Source organism: Aquarana catesbeiana, linkage group LG02, assembly GCF_042186555.1.
Source record: "Aquarana catesbeiana isolate 2022-GZ linkage group LG02, ASM4218655v1, whole genome shotgun sequence".
In the NCBI taxonomy this organism is placed as follows: domain Eukaryota; kingdom Metazoa; phylum Chordata; class Amphibia; order Anura; family Ranidae; genus Aquarana; species Aquarana catesbeiana.
The window spans coordinates 40,653,026-40,665,475 of record NC_133325.1 but is presented as its reverse complement, the minus strand read 5'-3'; the positions used below and the strand labels follow the sequence as shown (position 1 = coordinate 40,665,475).

General features: G+C 45.3%; 1 protein-coding gene across 2 annotated transcripts in view; it reads left to right on the top strand.

The window, feature by feature from the left end:
* Nucleotides 1-12,450, top strand: part of GAB2 (GRB2 associated binding protein 2) — a 237,040-nt gene that overhangs the window by 110,075 nt on the left and 114,515 nt on the right. Inside the window, exon 1 of one of the 2 annotated variants that reach the window (XM_073612819.1) lies at nt 2,675-2,738. The exons of the other annotated variant lie outside the window; for it this stretch is intronic. The gene's annotated coding sequence lies outside the window, so the exon portion shown is untranslated. Of the gene's footprint in view, nt 1-2,674; nt 2,739-12,450 lie in introns of those variants that run through there. 2 annotated transcript variants of the gene reach the window in all.

Genomic DNA, 12,450 nt, shown 5'->3' with positions numbered 1-12,450 from the left:
GCAGCTCCACCTACAGGCTGCCTGCAGAAAACAACAGCAGGGGGCGGAGACAAGACCAGTTTCCCTGCACAAGGACAGAGAGCAGAGGTGTGGGAGGGGCCCAGTAGCTCCACCCACAGCCTGCCTGCAGAAAACAACAGGAGGGGGCGGAGACAAGACCAGTTTCCCTGCACAAAGAGAGAGAGAGCAGAGGTGTGGGAGGGGCCCAGCAGCTCCGCCTGCAGAAAAGTACAGGAGGGGGCGGAGACAAGACCAGTTTTCCTGCACAAGGGGAGAAAGCAGAGGTGTGGGAGGGGCCTAGCAGCTCCACCCACTACAGGCTGCCTGCAGAAAACAGGAGTGGGCGGAGACCAAACCAGGTTCCCTGCACAAATAGAGAGAGCAGAGGTGTGGGAGGGGCCCAGCAGCTCCGCCTGCAGAAAAGTACAGGTGGGGGCGGTGACAAGACCAGTTTCCTTGCACAAATAGAAAGAGCAGAGGTGTGGGAGGGGCCCAGGAGCTCCACCCACTACAGGCTGCCTGCAGAAAACAACAGGAGGGGGCGGAGACAAGTGAGGTCACTCTGCACAAGGAATGAGAAAAGAGGTGTGGGAGGGGCCCAGCAGCTCCGCCTGCAGAAAAGTACAGGAGGGGGCGGAGACAAGTGAGGTCACCCACATTGATGGGCCCAGCAGTGCGTTGCAGAAGGGGGTGGAGCTAGGCTCTGAACTAAGCCAGATCAATATTTGCATCAATCCAGTTTTGGGGTACCCTAGACCCTGAATAGGTCTTTTTTTTTTTTCTAAAATTAGTTATGCAGTCAGGTTGATATGAATAGTACTCAGTAAAGTACCTCCAAGCAGATATAAAGATATACAGTTTAATAGAACTTTGTATTAATGATTTTTTTTTTTTAAGTAGCTAGTATAAGTGCCTGAATCTGACTTGGTATCAGTCTCTTGCATTTCCCCCCAACAGCAGCACTCAGACTGGGAGTGGTAGTAGGACTGGGAGCTAATCAGGTGTTCTGCATGCTCATGTGCTGACAAGGAACATGCTGATAGGAGGAGAGAGCAGAGTGAGCAAAGAGATGACCTCATCTGTCTTCTGCTTCAATGTCCAATCAGCAAGCAGGGGGCGGAGTGAAGATGCCGCTGTATTCCTTCTCAAGTCTAAGCCCCCGTTCACACTTACATGGCCTGTGCATAGGGGACAGGACCCAGAGAGGAGGGAGGGGGACTGGCAGCTCCACCCACAGGCTGTCTGCAGAAAACTACAGGAGGGGGGGGGCGGAGACAAGACCAGTCACCCTGCACAAATAGAGAGAGCAGTGGTGTCAAAAGTGTCAGTTAGTGTCAGATTGACCGCCGCATTATTGCATGTCCCGCTATAAGTCGCTGCCATTACTAATACAAAATAAATAAATAAATAAAAATTTCAGAATATATCCTATGGTTTGTAGACGCTATAACTTTTGCACAAACCAATCAATATACGCTTATTGGGTTTTTTTTTTTACAAAAAATATGTAGTAGAATACATATTGGCCTAAATTGATAAAGAAATCAGATTTTTTTTTTTTTTAATTTTATTGGATATGTTTTTATAGCAGAAATGAAAAAAAAATATATATATTATATATATATATATATATATATATATATATATATATATATATATATATATATATATATATATATATATATATATTTATTTATGTACTCATATCCATATATATATATATATATTTACATACAGTTTTATATATATATATATATTTTTCCATATAAATACATAAAAATATATATATATATATATATAAGACAGAACATTTTGAAAAATTGTTTCTGTGTGTTCATATCGCATCTGGCGGGATTGTCAATGTCAGCTGTATATAAATATACCATATATATATATATATATATATATATATATATATATATATATAGAGAACACACAGAAACAATTTTTCAAAATGTTCTGTCTGTTAGCGTAAAATAATAAAAACCCCAGAGGTGATCAAATACCACCATTTGTGGGAAATAAATGACATAAATTACAGTGTCGCACGACCGCGCAATTGTCAGTTAAAGTAACGCAGTGCCGTATCGCAAAAAAATGCCCTGGTCAGGAGGGGGGGTAAATCTTCCCGTGGTTTAAGTGGTTATGTTTATTTATATTAAATATCTGTTTCTCGGACGAGTATTTTTTTTACTTTGTGCCTCCATGCGGGTTTTTGTCTGCGTCTCAGAATGTTACATGAAAAAGCCGGCTTTTGTTCTCCTCAACTAAAAGAAGAGGAAGCCGAGAATTGTCACATTTTTCAAGGACTGAGGAAACGGTCTGGAGAAGGAATGTAAACTTCCTCCAGGAATTCAAAAAAGTAACAATTGTTTCTGCGTGTTCATATCACATCTGGCGGGATTGTCAAACCTTCTCCTATAAAATATATTGGATCAAATATGGGAAAAAATGACCATTCTTCTCACATTTAATACTTCACCGACGGCAGAAAAATGGTGAAAATTTGGAAATTTTAAGTTGAGAAATGCGTTTTTGTTTCAGTGCTGACACGCCCCTTTATGTGTCTTGCTGTGTTGATTGGCTGCTGGTGACCCCCAGGGGGGTGATTTCAGTCCGTGTCCTACAGCGTGCTCATGTTTAAGTGTTCATACATCGTAATGTGCGGCATAAACTCCATATGAAGGGTATGGGTGATCCCTTGATTGAGAATCCGTGAATGTTATGTACAAGATAAGGTATGCATTTCTATCTTTCTGTATATTAGCATCTGTATTGTTATATACCTTATTGTTGGATATATTATTATATATATTCTTATAGTCGGTACTATTGGACTTGTATTTGATGTCAGCTGTATATAAATATACCATATATATATATATATATATATATATATATATATATATATATATATATATATATATAAAACTGTATGTAAATATAAAATAATAGAAGAAATAGAATAACTGAAGAAATTACACTTTGCCCTCACACTTTTGTAAATATTTTCTTCTATCTTTTCATGTGACAACACTGAAGAAATGACACTTTGCTACAATGTAAAGTAGTGAGTGTACAGCTTGTATAACAGTGTAAATTTGCTGTCCCCTCAAAATAACTCAACACACAGCCATTAATGTCTAAACCACTGGCAACAAAAGTGAGTACACCCCTAAGTGAAAATGTCCAAATTGGGCCCAAAGTGTCAATATTTTGTGTGGCCACCATTATTTTCCAGCACTGCCTTAACCCTCTTGGGCATGGAGTTCACCAGATCTTCACAGGTTACCACTGGAGTCCTCTTCCACTCCTCCATGAGGACATCATGGAGCTGGTGGATGTTAGAGACCTTGCGCTCCTCCACCTTCCGTTTGAGGATGTCCCACAGATGCTCAATAGGGTTTAGGTCTGGAGACATGCTTGGCCAGTCTATCACCTTTACCCTCAGCTTCTTTAGCAAGGCAGTGGTCATCTTGGAGGTGTGTTTGGGGTGGTTATCATGTTGGAATACTGCCCTGCGGTCCAGTCTCTGAAGGGAGGGGATCATGCTCTGCTTCAGTATGTCACAGTACATGTTGGCATTCATGGTTCCCTCAATGAACTGTAACTCCCCAGTGCCGGCAGCACCAGACCATGACACTCCCACCACCATGCTTGACTGTAGGCAAGACACACTTGTCTTGACATCTGAACCAAATAAGTTTATCTTGATCTCATCAGACCACAGGACATGGTTCCAGTAATCCATATCCTTAGTCTGCTTGGGCTTTCTTGTGCATCATCTTTAGAAGAGGCTTCCTTCTGGGACAACAGGCATGCAGACCAATATTGAGTTGGCCCACCCTTTGCAGTTATAACAGCTTTGACTCTTCTGGGAAGGCCGTCCACAAGGTTTAGGAGCGTGTCTATGGGAATTTTTGACCATTCTTCCAGAAGCGCATTTATGAGGTCAGGCACTGATGTTGGATGAGAAGGCCTGGCTCGCAGTCTCCACTCTAATTCATCCCAACAGTGTTCTATCGGGTTGAGATCAGGACTCTGTGCAGGCCAGTCAAGTTCCTCCACCCCAAACTCACTCATCCATGTCTTTATGGACCTTGCTTTGGGCACTGGTCCAAATCATTTGGTGGAGGGGGGATTATGGTGTGGAGTTGTTTTTCAGGGGTTGGGCTTGGTCCCTTAGTTCCAGTGAAGGAAACTTCTAAGGCGTCAGCATACCAAGACATTTTGGACAATTTCATGCTCCCAACTTTGTGGGAACAGTTTTGGGATGGCCCCTTCCTTTTCCAACATGACTGCACACCAGTGCACAAAGCAAGGTTCATAAAGATATGGATGAGCGAGTTTGGGGTGGAGGAACATGACTGTCCTGCACAAAGTTCCTCCACCCCAAAATCGCATCCCAGTCTTAGTCCGTAGGGTTAAATATTGAGTTGGCCCACCCTTTGCAGCTATAACAGCTTCAACTCTTCTGGGAAGGCTGTCCACAAGGTTTAGGAGTGTGTCTACATATCCTTTTGTGCTGCTGGAGGACTCTGCTCCTTCTACTGCACATCCCTCTGTAGTAGAAGGAGCAGAGTCCTCCAGCAGCACAGAGGGATGTGTAGTAGAAGGAGCAGAGTCCTCCAGCAGCACAGAGGGATGTGTAGTAGAAGGAGCAGAGTCCTCCAGCAGCACAGAGGGATATGTAGTAGAAGGAGCAGAGTCCTCCAGCAGCACAAAGGGATATGTAGTAGAAGGAGCAGAGTCCTCCAGCAGCACAGAGGGATGTATAGTAGAAGGAGCAGAGTCCCCCAGCAGCACAGAGGGATGTATAGTAGAAGGAGCAGAGTCCTCCAGCAGCACAGAGGGATGTATAGTAGAAGGAGCAGAGTCCCCCAGCAGCACAGAGGGATGTATAGTAGAAGGAGCAGAGTCCTCCAGCAGCACAGAGGGATAAGTAGTAGAAGGAGCAGAGTCCTCCAGCAGCACAGAGGGATGTATAGTAGAAGGAGCAGAGTCCTCCAGCAGCACAGAGGGATAAGTAGTAGAAGGAGCAGAGTCCTCCAGCAGCACAGAGGGATATGTAGTAGAAGGGAGCAGAGTCCTCCAGCAGCACAGAGGGATAAGTAGTAGAAGGAGCAGAGTCCTCCAGCAGCACAGAGGGATATGTAGTAGAAGGAGCAGAGTCCTCCAGCAGCACAGAGGGATATGTAGTAGAAGGGAGCAGAGTCCTCCAGCAGCACAGAGGGATGTATAGTAGAAGGGAGCAGAGTCCTCCAGCAGCACAGAGGGATGTATAGTAGAAGGAGCAGAGTCCTCCAGCAGCACAGAGGGATGTGTAGTAGAAGGGAGCAGAGTCCTCCAGCAGCACAGAGGGATGTGTAGTAGAAGGAGCAGAGTCCTCCAGCAGCACAGAGGGATATGTAGTAGAAGGGAGCAGAGTCCTCCAGCAGCACAGAGGGACGTATAGTAGAAGGAGCAGAGTCCTCCAACAGCACAGAGGGATGTGTAGTAGAAGGCAGCAGAGTCCTCCAGCAGCACAGAGGGACGTATAGTAGAAGGGAGCAGAGTCCTCCAGCAGTACAGAGGGATATGTAGTAGAAGGAGCAGAGTCCTCCAGCAGCACAGAGGGACGTATAGTAGAAGGAGCAGAGTCCTCCAGCAGCACAGAGGGATGTATAGTAGAAGGAGCAGAGTCCTCCAGCAGCACAGAGGGATATGTAGTAGAAGAAGCAGAGTCCTCCAGCAGCACAGAGGGATGTGTAGTAGAAGGAGCAGAGCCCTCCAGCAGCACAGAGGGACGAATAGTAGAAGGAGCAGAGTCCTCCAGCAGCACAGAGGGACGAATAGTAGAAGGAGCAGAGTCCTCCAGCAGCACAGAGGGATGTGTAGTAGAAGGAGCAGAGCCCTCCAGCAGCACAGAGGGATGTGAATTTCCAATATATTGGTTTATGAACATTTTGAATTGACACAAGTCTGTAGGAAGACACGTTCTCTGCTGAGGTTTGTGTAATCCATGTCATACACATGGAGTAGTTTGCACTCACATGGTCTCCACCGGTCTTCTATATTTAGCCGGCTCTTCCGGTCCCGTCCTCGGAGTCACTGGGGAGACTTTGCACATTTTTGTAGTAAATGTGTGTTTCCTGTGATTTAGCATTTTGTTCAGTTCCTTTCTGTGAATGGAGATGAGTCTGCAAGCCCTGCATCCCTCACCCTCCTTCCCATACAGGACATCAAAAGCCAAAAAAAGATGACTTTTGATAACATTTTTTTGGGGCAGGGGTGTCACATCTTCAGCTCCGAGGGGTCCATGCTGGGACCTGTAGTTCTTCACTAGTTGGGGGGGGGGGGGGGTGTCACATCTTCAGCTCCAAAACTGTCAACAAAATTGGCAAGCATATAGAGGGCACAAGGGGTGCAGCAGCAGCTTACCTGGAAGCCACTCCCCCAGAGTCTCCGCACGTTTCTGGAAGCCCCATGGAAACAGTGGGCTCAGCTGTGCTACACCGACACACACACACGCACCCTGGGGTGGACGGTACCGGAGCCTGGTGGGCCGGGGATGAGAGCGGTGGGCTGTGACTGGTGTAACACAGCGGGACGTTGGCTTTTCTACAGCCAGAGAGGGTGTATGAGTGGAGGGCGTGTCCTGGGCAGGGCTGTGCAGCTGCTCGGTGTCAGTTACAGTTCCACCGCGGGCTGACACACAGCGGGCAGCTGGAGCAGCCCCTCAGCCTCAACTCCAGTAACAGCTCGGATCCCCACTGTATTGTTCCGGAATGAATGTGCCCTGGACCCAGGACAGACCTGCAAAATGCGGGACTGTCCCGGGCAATGCGGGACTGTCCCGGGCAATCCGGGACACATGATCACCCTACTCATGTAATATGCTCCCAGTTTAGTATTGTCTTCTGCTGCATATCCCCCCGCAAACAATGTATCCTGTCCACACTCTCTGACCCTCATTTCTTCAATTAGGTCTGCAGTCTCTGACAGTCCTCTCAAGCTTTACATACAGTATATTGAACATTATGTGTGTCTCTTTGGTGATTTGAGCATTTGAGGCCCCCTTTACCTCATAAGTTGGCAACCACTGCTCTAGGTGATTTACATCATTTTAGAGAGATTTGCTGTTACTTCCTGTTTTTTTTCCCGGACAGGAAGGAAAGGAAATTCTCTGGAATGAGACACACAGCAAAAAAAAAAAAAAAAAAAAAAAACCTTAAAGCGGATATTCACTGCATCTGAACACCACAAACCAAAAACATAATTTCATTCATTTTTATTATCCAAAGCAAACTCCACCCATCCATCCATGTCACCATGCCTTAAGTGGAGAAACCACTTTGAAAAACAATGGCTGTGGCCATCTTGAGTAAGGGCAAATAATTAATGTAGCCTTTACTCCTGGAATCCATCTGTCCTTAGCTCAGGCATGCAAGCAGGAGGGTTTTGCTTAGCTGAGAAAACCCCTCCTGCCCCCCTGAAGACTCCTGGGATATATGACCTGGGCTGCTGATAAGGCAGTACAACTGGTCCTGTGGTACTGAACCCAGGCCTCAACAGCTAAACAGGGGGGCCCGGGGCAGCTTTATTGTTCATTTCTGTCTAAATGAATGAATTGACTTTTACAGGACCACACCCCCACTTCTACTTGCTTACCAGGGCTTGAATTTCCCTGGGCCCAATCACTTCAACAGAGGGGCCCAGCAGTTGCCCTGTGTATGACATAATTTGCCTAGGCAAGAAACCAGGAAGTAACTGAATAAATGTAACATAAAAAGGTTAAAACAAGCAAATATAATATACTTTCCTATCTATTTACTAATGCTAGCAGCATGATGATTCCAAATAATCAATGTTGATTGGGAGAGTGAAGTTCCACTTTAAAATAAGTTCTCCACTATATAAAAAAATAATAATTTGGCTTTAGATATTTTTAAAGAGATCCTGTCATCACAAAAAAAAAAAATGCAGGTAAAAGCACAGAAAATTTGAGTATAATAAATACTGACTTGCAGTATTTTTCCCGTTCATAAATGATTATTATTTTTTTTACTCACTTTGAGCTTGCTTACAAATTTGACTGCTCTAAGAAGAGTCAATTCCCTCGCACAGCCACCTCTCCCTCCCCGCCCGTCACAGCCTTCTCCTATTCTGGGGAGTGTCTGATTACTGTCTGTGCTGGCCCAGCTCCTCCACCCCTCACCTCCATAAATAGGCTTTTATGTAGATACCTAGGGAGGAGTGAAGGGAAATACTACAGAGAGCCACTTGAGTGACAGCTCTGAGTCCGCTGGGACTGCTAGCATCACATCCAAGATGGCGGCACCCAACAGCAGTCTGCACATGTAAGCCTTGTACAAGAAAATGACACGGCTATAATACCTTAAATGCAAATTTGTTCTTCTGGTAGAATTTCTGTGAAAACGAATGGTCTGGTGACAGGGTCTTCCTTGTGTCACTGTGTTAATACTGTTACTACACACACTTTTAACCTGTTTAATAAGAAGTGTAAGTTGCAATCCCGATATATGAAGTTCTGGAAGCTATAGAAGCTAGGCACCTATCAGTGCTGCATATCAGTGCCACCTCATTAGTGCCCATCAGTGTAGCCTATCAGTGCCCATTAGTGCTGCATATCAGTGGCACCCATCAGTGCTGCCTATCAGTGTCACCCATCAGTGCTGCATATCAGTGCCACCTCATCAGTGCCAATCAGTGTAGCCTATCACTGCCCGTCAGCGCAGCCTCATCAGTGAAGGAGAAAAGTTACTTATTTACAAAATTTTGTAACAGAAACTGAGAAAAACGTTTTCTTTTTTCAAAATTTTTGGTCTTTTTTCATCTTGTTTAGGAAAAAATAAAAAACTAATTTGTGATTCAGGCCTCCTTTCACACGATCGGACCGATCGAGTCCGCCTGTCCACGATCCACCCTTTGTCCTCTATGGGGAGGCAGATGTCAGTGTCCGCTGACTCCCGCCTGGGATCCGATCTGACAAAATCCGCTGAAACACAGACATATGGTGATACGTTCGCCATCTGTCCAGCAGGTCGGATCGGATGACGATTGGATGGAAACGGACATGCAGTCCATTTCCATTCGATTGCCCCATAGAGTAGAGTGGGCTCCGTCCTTGTCTGCTCTGCAGGGCTGGTGCAAGGATTTTTGACACCCTAGGCGAAACTTCATTTTGCCATACACCCCTTGGCTCCACCCCCTTTGTCCTGCCCATATATACCCCACCTTTATAATGAAGTGCCCATCAATGCAGCCTCACCAGGGCCCATCAAATGCAGCTTCACCAGCGTCACATTAAATGCAGCCTACAAGCACCCATCAATGCAGCCTCACCAGCACCCATCAATGCAGCTTAACCCACGCCCATCAATGCAGCCTCACCAGCACCCATCAATGCAGCTTAACCCGCGCCCATCAATGCAGCCTCACCAGCGTCCATCAAATGCAGCCTACAAGCACCAATCAATGCAGCCTCACCAGCACCCATCAATGCAGCTTAACCAGCGCCCATCAATGCAGCCTCACCAGCGTCCATCAAATGCAGCCTACAAGCACCCATCAATGCAGCCTCACCAGCACCCATCAATGCAGCTTAACCAGCGCCCATCAATGCAGCCTCACCAGCGCCCGTCAATGGAGTCTCACCAGCGCCCATCAATGCAGCCTCACCAGCGCCCATCAATGCAGCCTCACCAGTGACCATCAATGTAGCCTACTAATGGCCATCAATGAATGTTTGTTTGCTTCCATTCATTCGGGAGTCATTACACAGACACAGTCCTCCGCTGCCACTGCGTCTCTGACACTATGTGCGAACGGAGCGGCAGCTGCCTGCTGATGCTGAGACTTAGGTGCTTGTTGCAGAGAGAAGAGAGTAGGAATACCAGTGGCGGGACGCCCCTATGCAGCAGTGTGCCCTTAGGTGGCTGCCTAGTTTGGCTAGTGGTAGCACCGGTCCTGCTGCTCTGCATAGCAGAGCAGACACGGACCTGCCACCCGCCTACTCAGCGGAGAGATGCCCCCCCGCTAAGCAGGCGGATTCTGCTCAGACGGATCTGTCCCGTGTGAAAGAGGCCTAAATACCACCAAAAGAAAGCCCTATCTGTCTCAAAAAAAAAAAATGCTACAAATTTAGTTTGTGTACAGTGTTGCATGACCGCGCAATTGTCATTCAAAGTGCAACAGCGCTGAAATCTGAAAACTGGCCTGGGCAGGAAGGGGGTAAAAGTGACCGGTACTCAAGAGGTTAAAAATAGTTTATGATGATTGAGAGAGGTCAGATCCGCTTTAAGTTTGGTGGTCATTTTGGACGCATCCAGCGCTTGGCAGAGCTTTTCTTTCGTTCGGAGGCATCCACAAATATTTTCGCTGTGAATTGAATCCATTAAGCTGGTCTGTCTGTGTAATTCAGCTGCAGCTTCCCCTCCGTCTGGCCATTAGATTTTGATTTATTAGATTCCCGGGTAATGAGACTTTCGGGGGACGTCTGTCAGGAAGATAAACGGATGGCATTCATGCCATACCCCGGAGCTCTGTCTCTATTGCTTCTCTACTTTTAATAAGCCTCTTCCTCAATGTCTATAAAAAAGGGAGACATACCAGTCCTCCTCTCCCGGCTCTCGGAATTCATTTTTTCGGCCTCCCTTATTTCTCCACTATTTCTCTGCAGGGTACCTGGCACCCGATCCATCCACCTCACAGGTGTGTGTGTGTTTTTTTTTTTCTTTGGTCATCAAGCTTTAAATTCAGTTCCGCAAAGGAACAAGCGTCACTTACGGAAGCAGAAACTAAGCATTTTCTATTTCTATTTTTAGATTTAGATAGCATGGAATGGAGAAAAAAATTCAAATCTCCCCCATTGGGGAAATTCTCCGTCACTTCCTGTCCCTGTGACACCAGGAGCAGAAATAGAGGATGTGGTTGTCACCAGGCACAGACAGCAATAAAAACACTGCCAGAAATTAGGGTTGGACCGATACTAGTATCGGTATCGGTGCCGATACCGAGTATTTGCACAAGTATCGGTACTCATGCAAATGCACCGATACCTGAAACCGGTTCTTTGAGCTGTCAGTGGGGTCTCCCCTGTTGATAGCTGAAGTGTTAAACAAGTAATTGGAGCTGTCAAAAAAAAAAATCAGCCCGCAATGTTTATTAACAACATTGCTCAGCTGCTGAAACGCTAAAATAAAAAGAAACATGTTTCTTTTTGTATCTTTCTGTTTCTTCATCTGCAGATCAAAGGGATGAACAAATGTTCCTCTGTTAAACCCCTTAATAACCCTTAATTTACTCTAAACAGCCTTAATTAATTCCCTATTCTCCTCTAATTATTTTCCTGCTTTTTTTTTTTTTTTTGTTCACGTCTATTTTATAAACGATAAACAATTAAAACTTTTTTTTGTTTGCTTTGTTAGTGAATATTTATTAACATATATTTACACATTTAACATTGAAAAAGTGCAAAATTAAAAAAAAAAAATCTATTTATTTCATTTGTAAATAACTTTTCAATGTTTTGTACCATTGCTGACAGCTGAAGTGAAAACAAAACAGTTGCAGAAGGTATCGGTAATTGGTATCGGCAAGTACTAAAAAAAAAAGTATCGGTACTCGTACAAAAAATGGTATCGGTGGATCCCTCCCAGAAATTGTAACTCTTCAGCCAGTGGCGGCTGGTGGTATTTTTTATGGGGGGGGGGCAGCAATGCATGCGCCCCTAATGGATGGGCCGCCACTGACTTCAGTCCTTCTTGCTATAATAAAAAATATGCTGTCGTGTTTGTCTTTGGCTCCCGATTGCTCGTTATTTAAAGTAGTATGAGCTCTGGTTCACACCAGTGTGGCTTTGAAATCGCGGGACTTCAGAGCAATTTCAAAGCCACCTGATCGGTGTGATTGCCATGCCATTTTATTGCGGCTTGCAACTTCATTTCTTCATTACCTCCTATACCTTATAATGTAACTAGATTAGTGTTAAGTTTTGTGTTTCTGCAACCATTTGTGCATCTGTTGTATAACCATGAATAAGGGGAAGACTTTAATTCCCTAAAACGTGATGGCTTTTGTTGTCAGGGCCCAGATCTGAACCTATAACCTCTCCTTTGTCTGGCATTATCTCTTCTTGCTGAGCCACCTGAGATGCTAGACAGCTCCCTGGACAATTTCTTGGACAATCTTGCCTTGAATCTGGTTTCTGGTGAACCTTGAACTCCTTGCTCCTCCCATGAACTTCCTGTACATGCCATGCCTTTGCACATTCTGTTTGCCAGATTATTGAGCTCTCCCCAGCCTATATATAGTTCTTGTCACTCTTGTCTCCATCCGTATCTTTGCTACTACTCGTTACTGATCTTTGGCTTGTTCCTTGACTACACTTCCGCTTGATCCCAACCTGCAACCACTTCTTACCGACCTTTGGATTGTTTACTGACTACG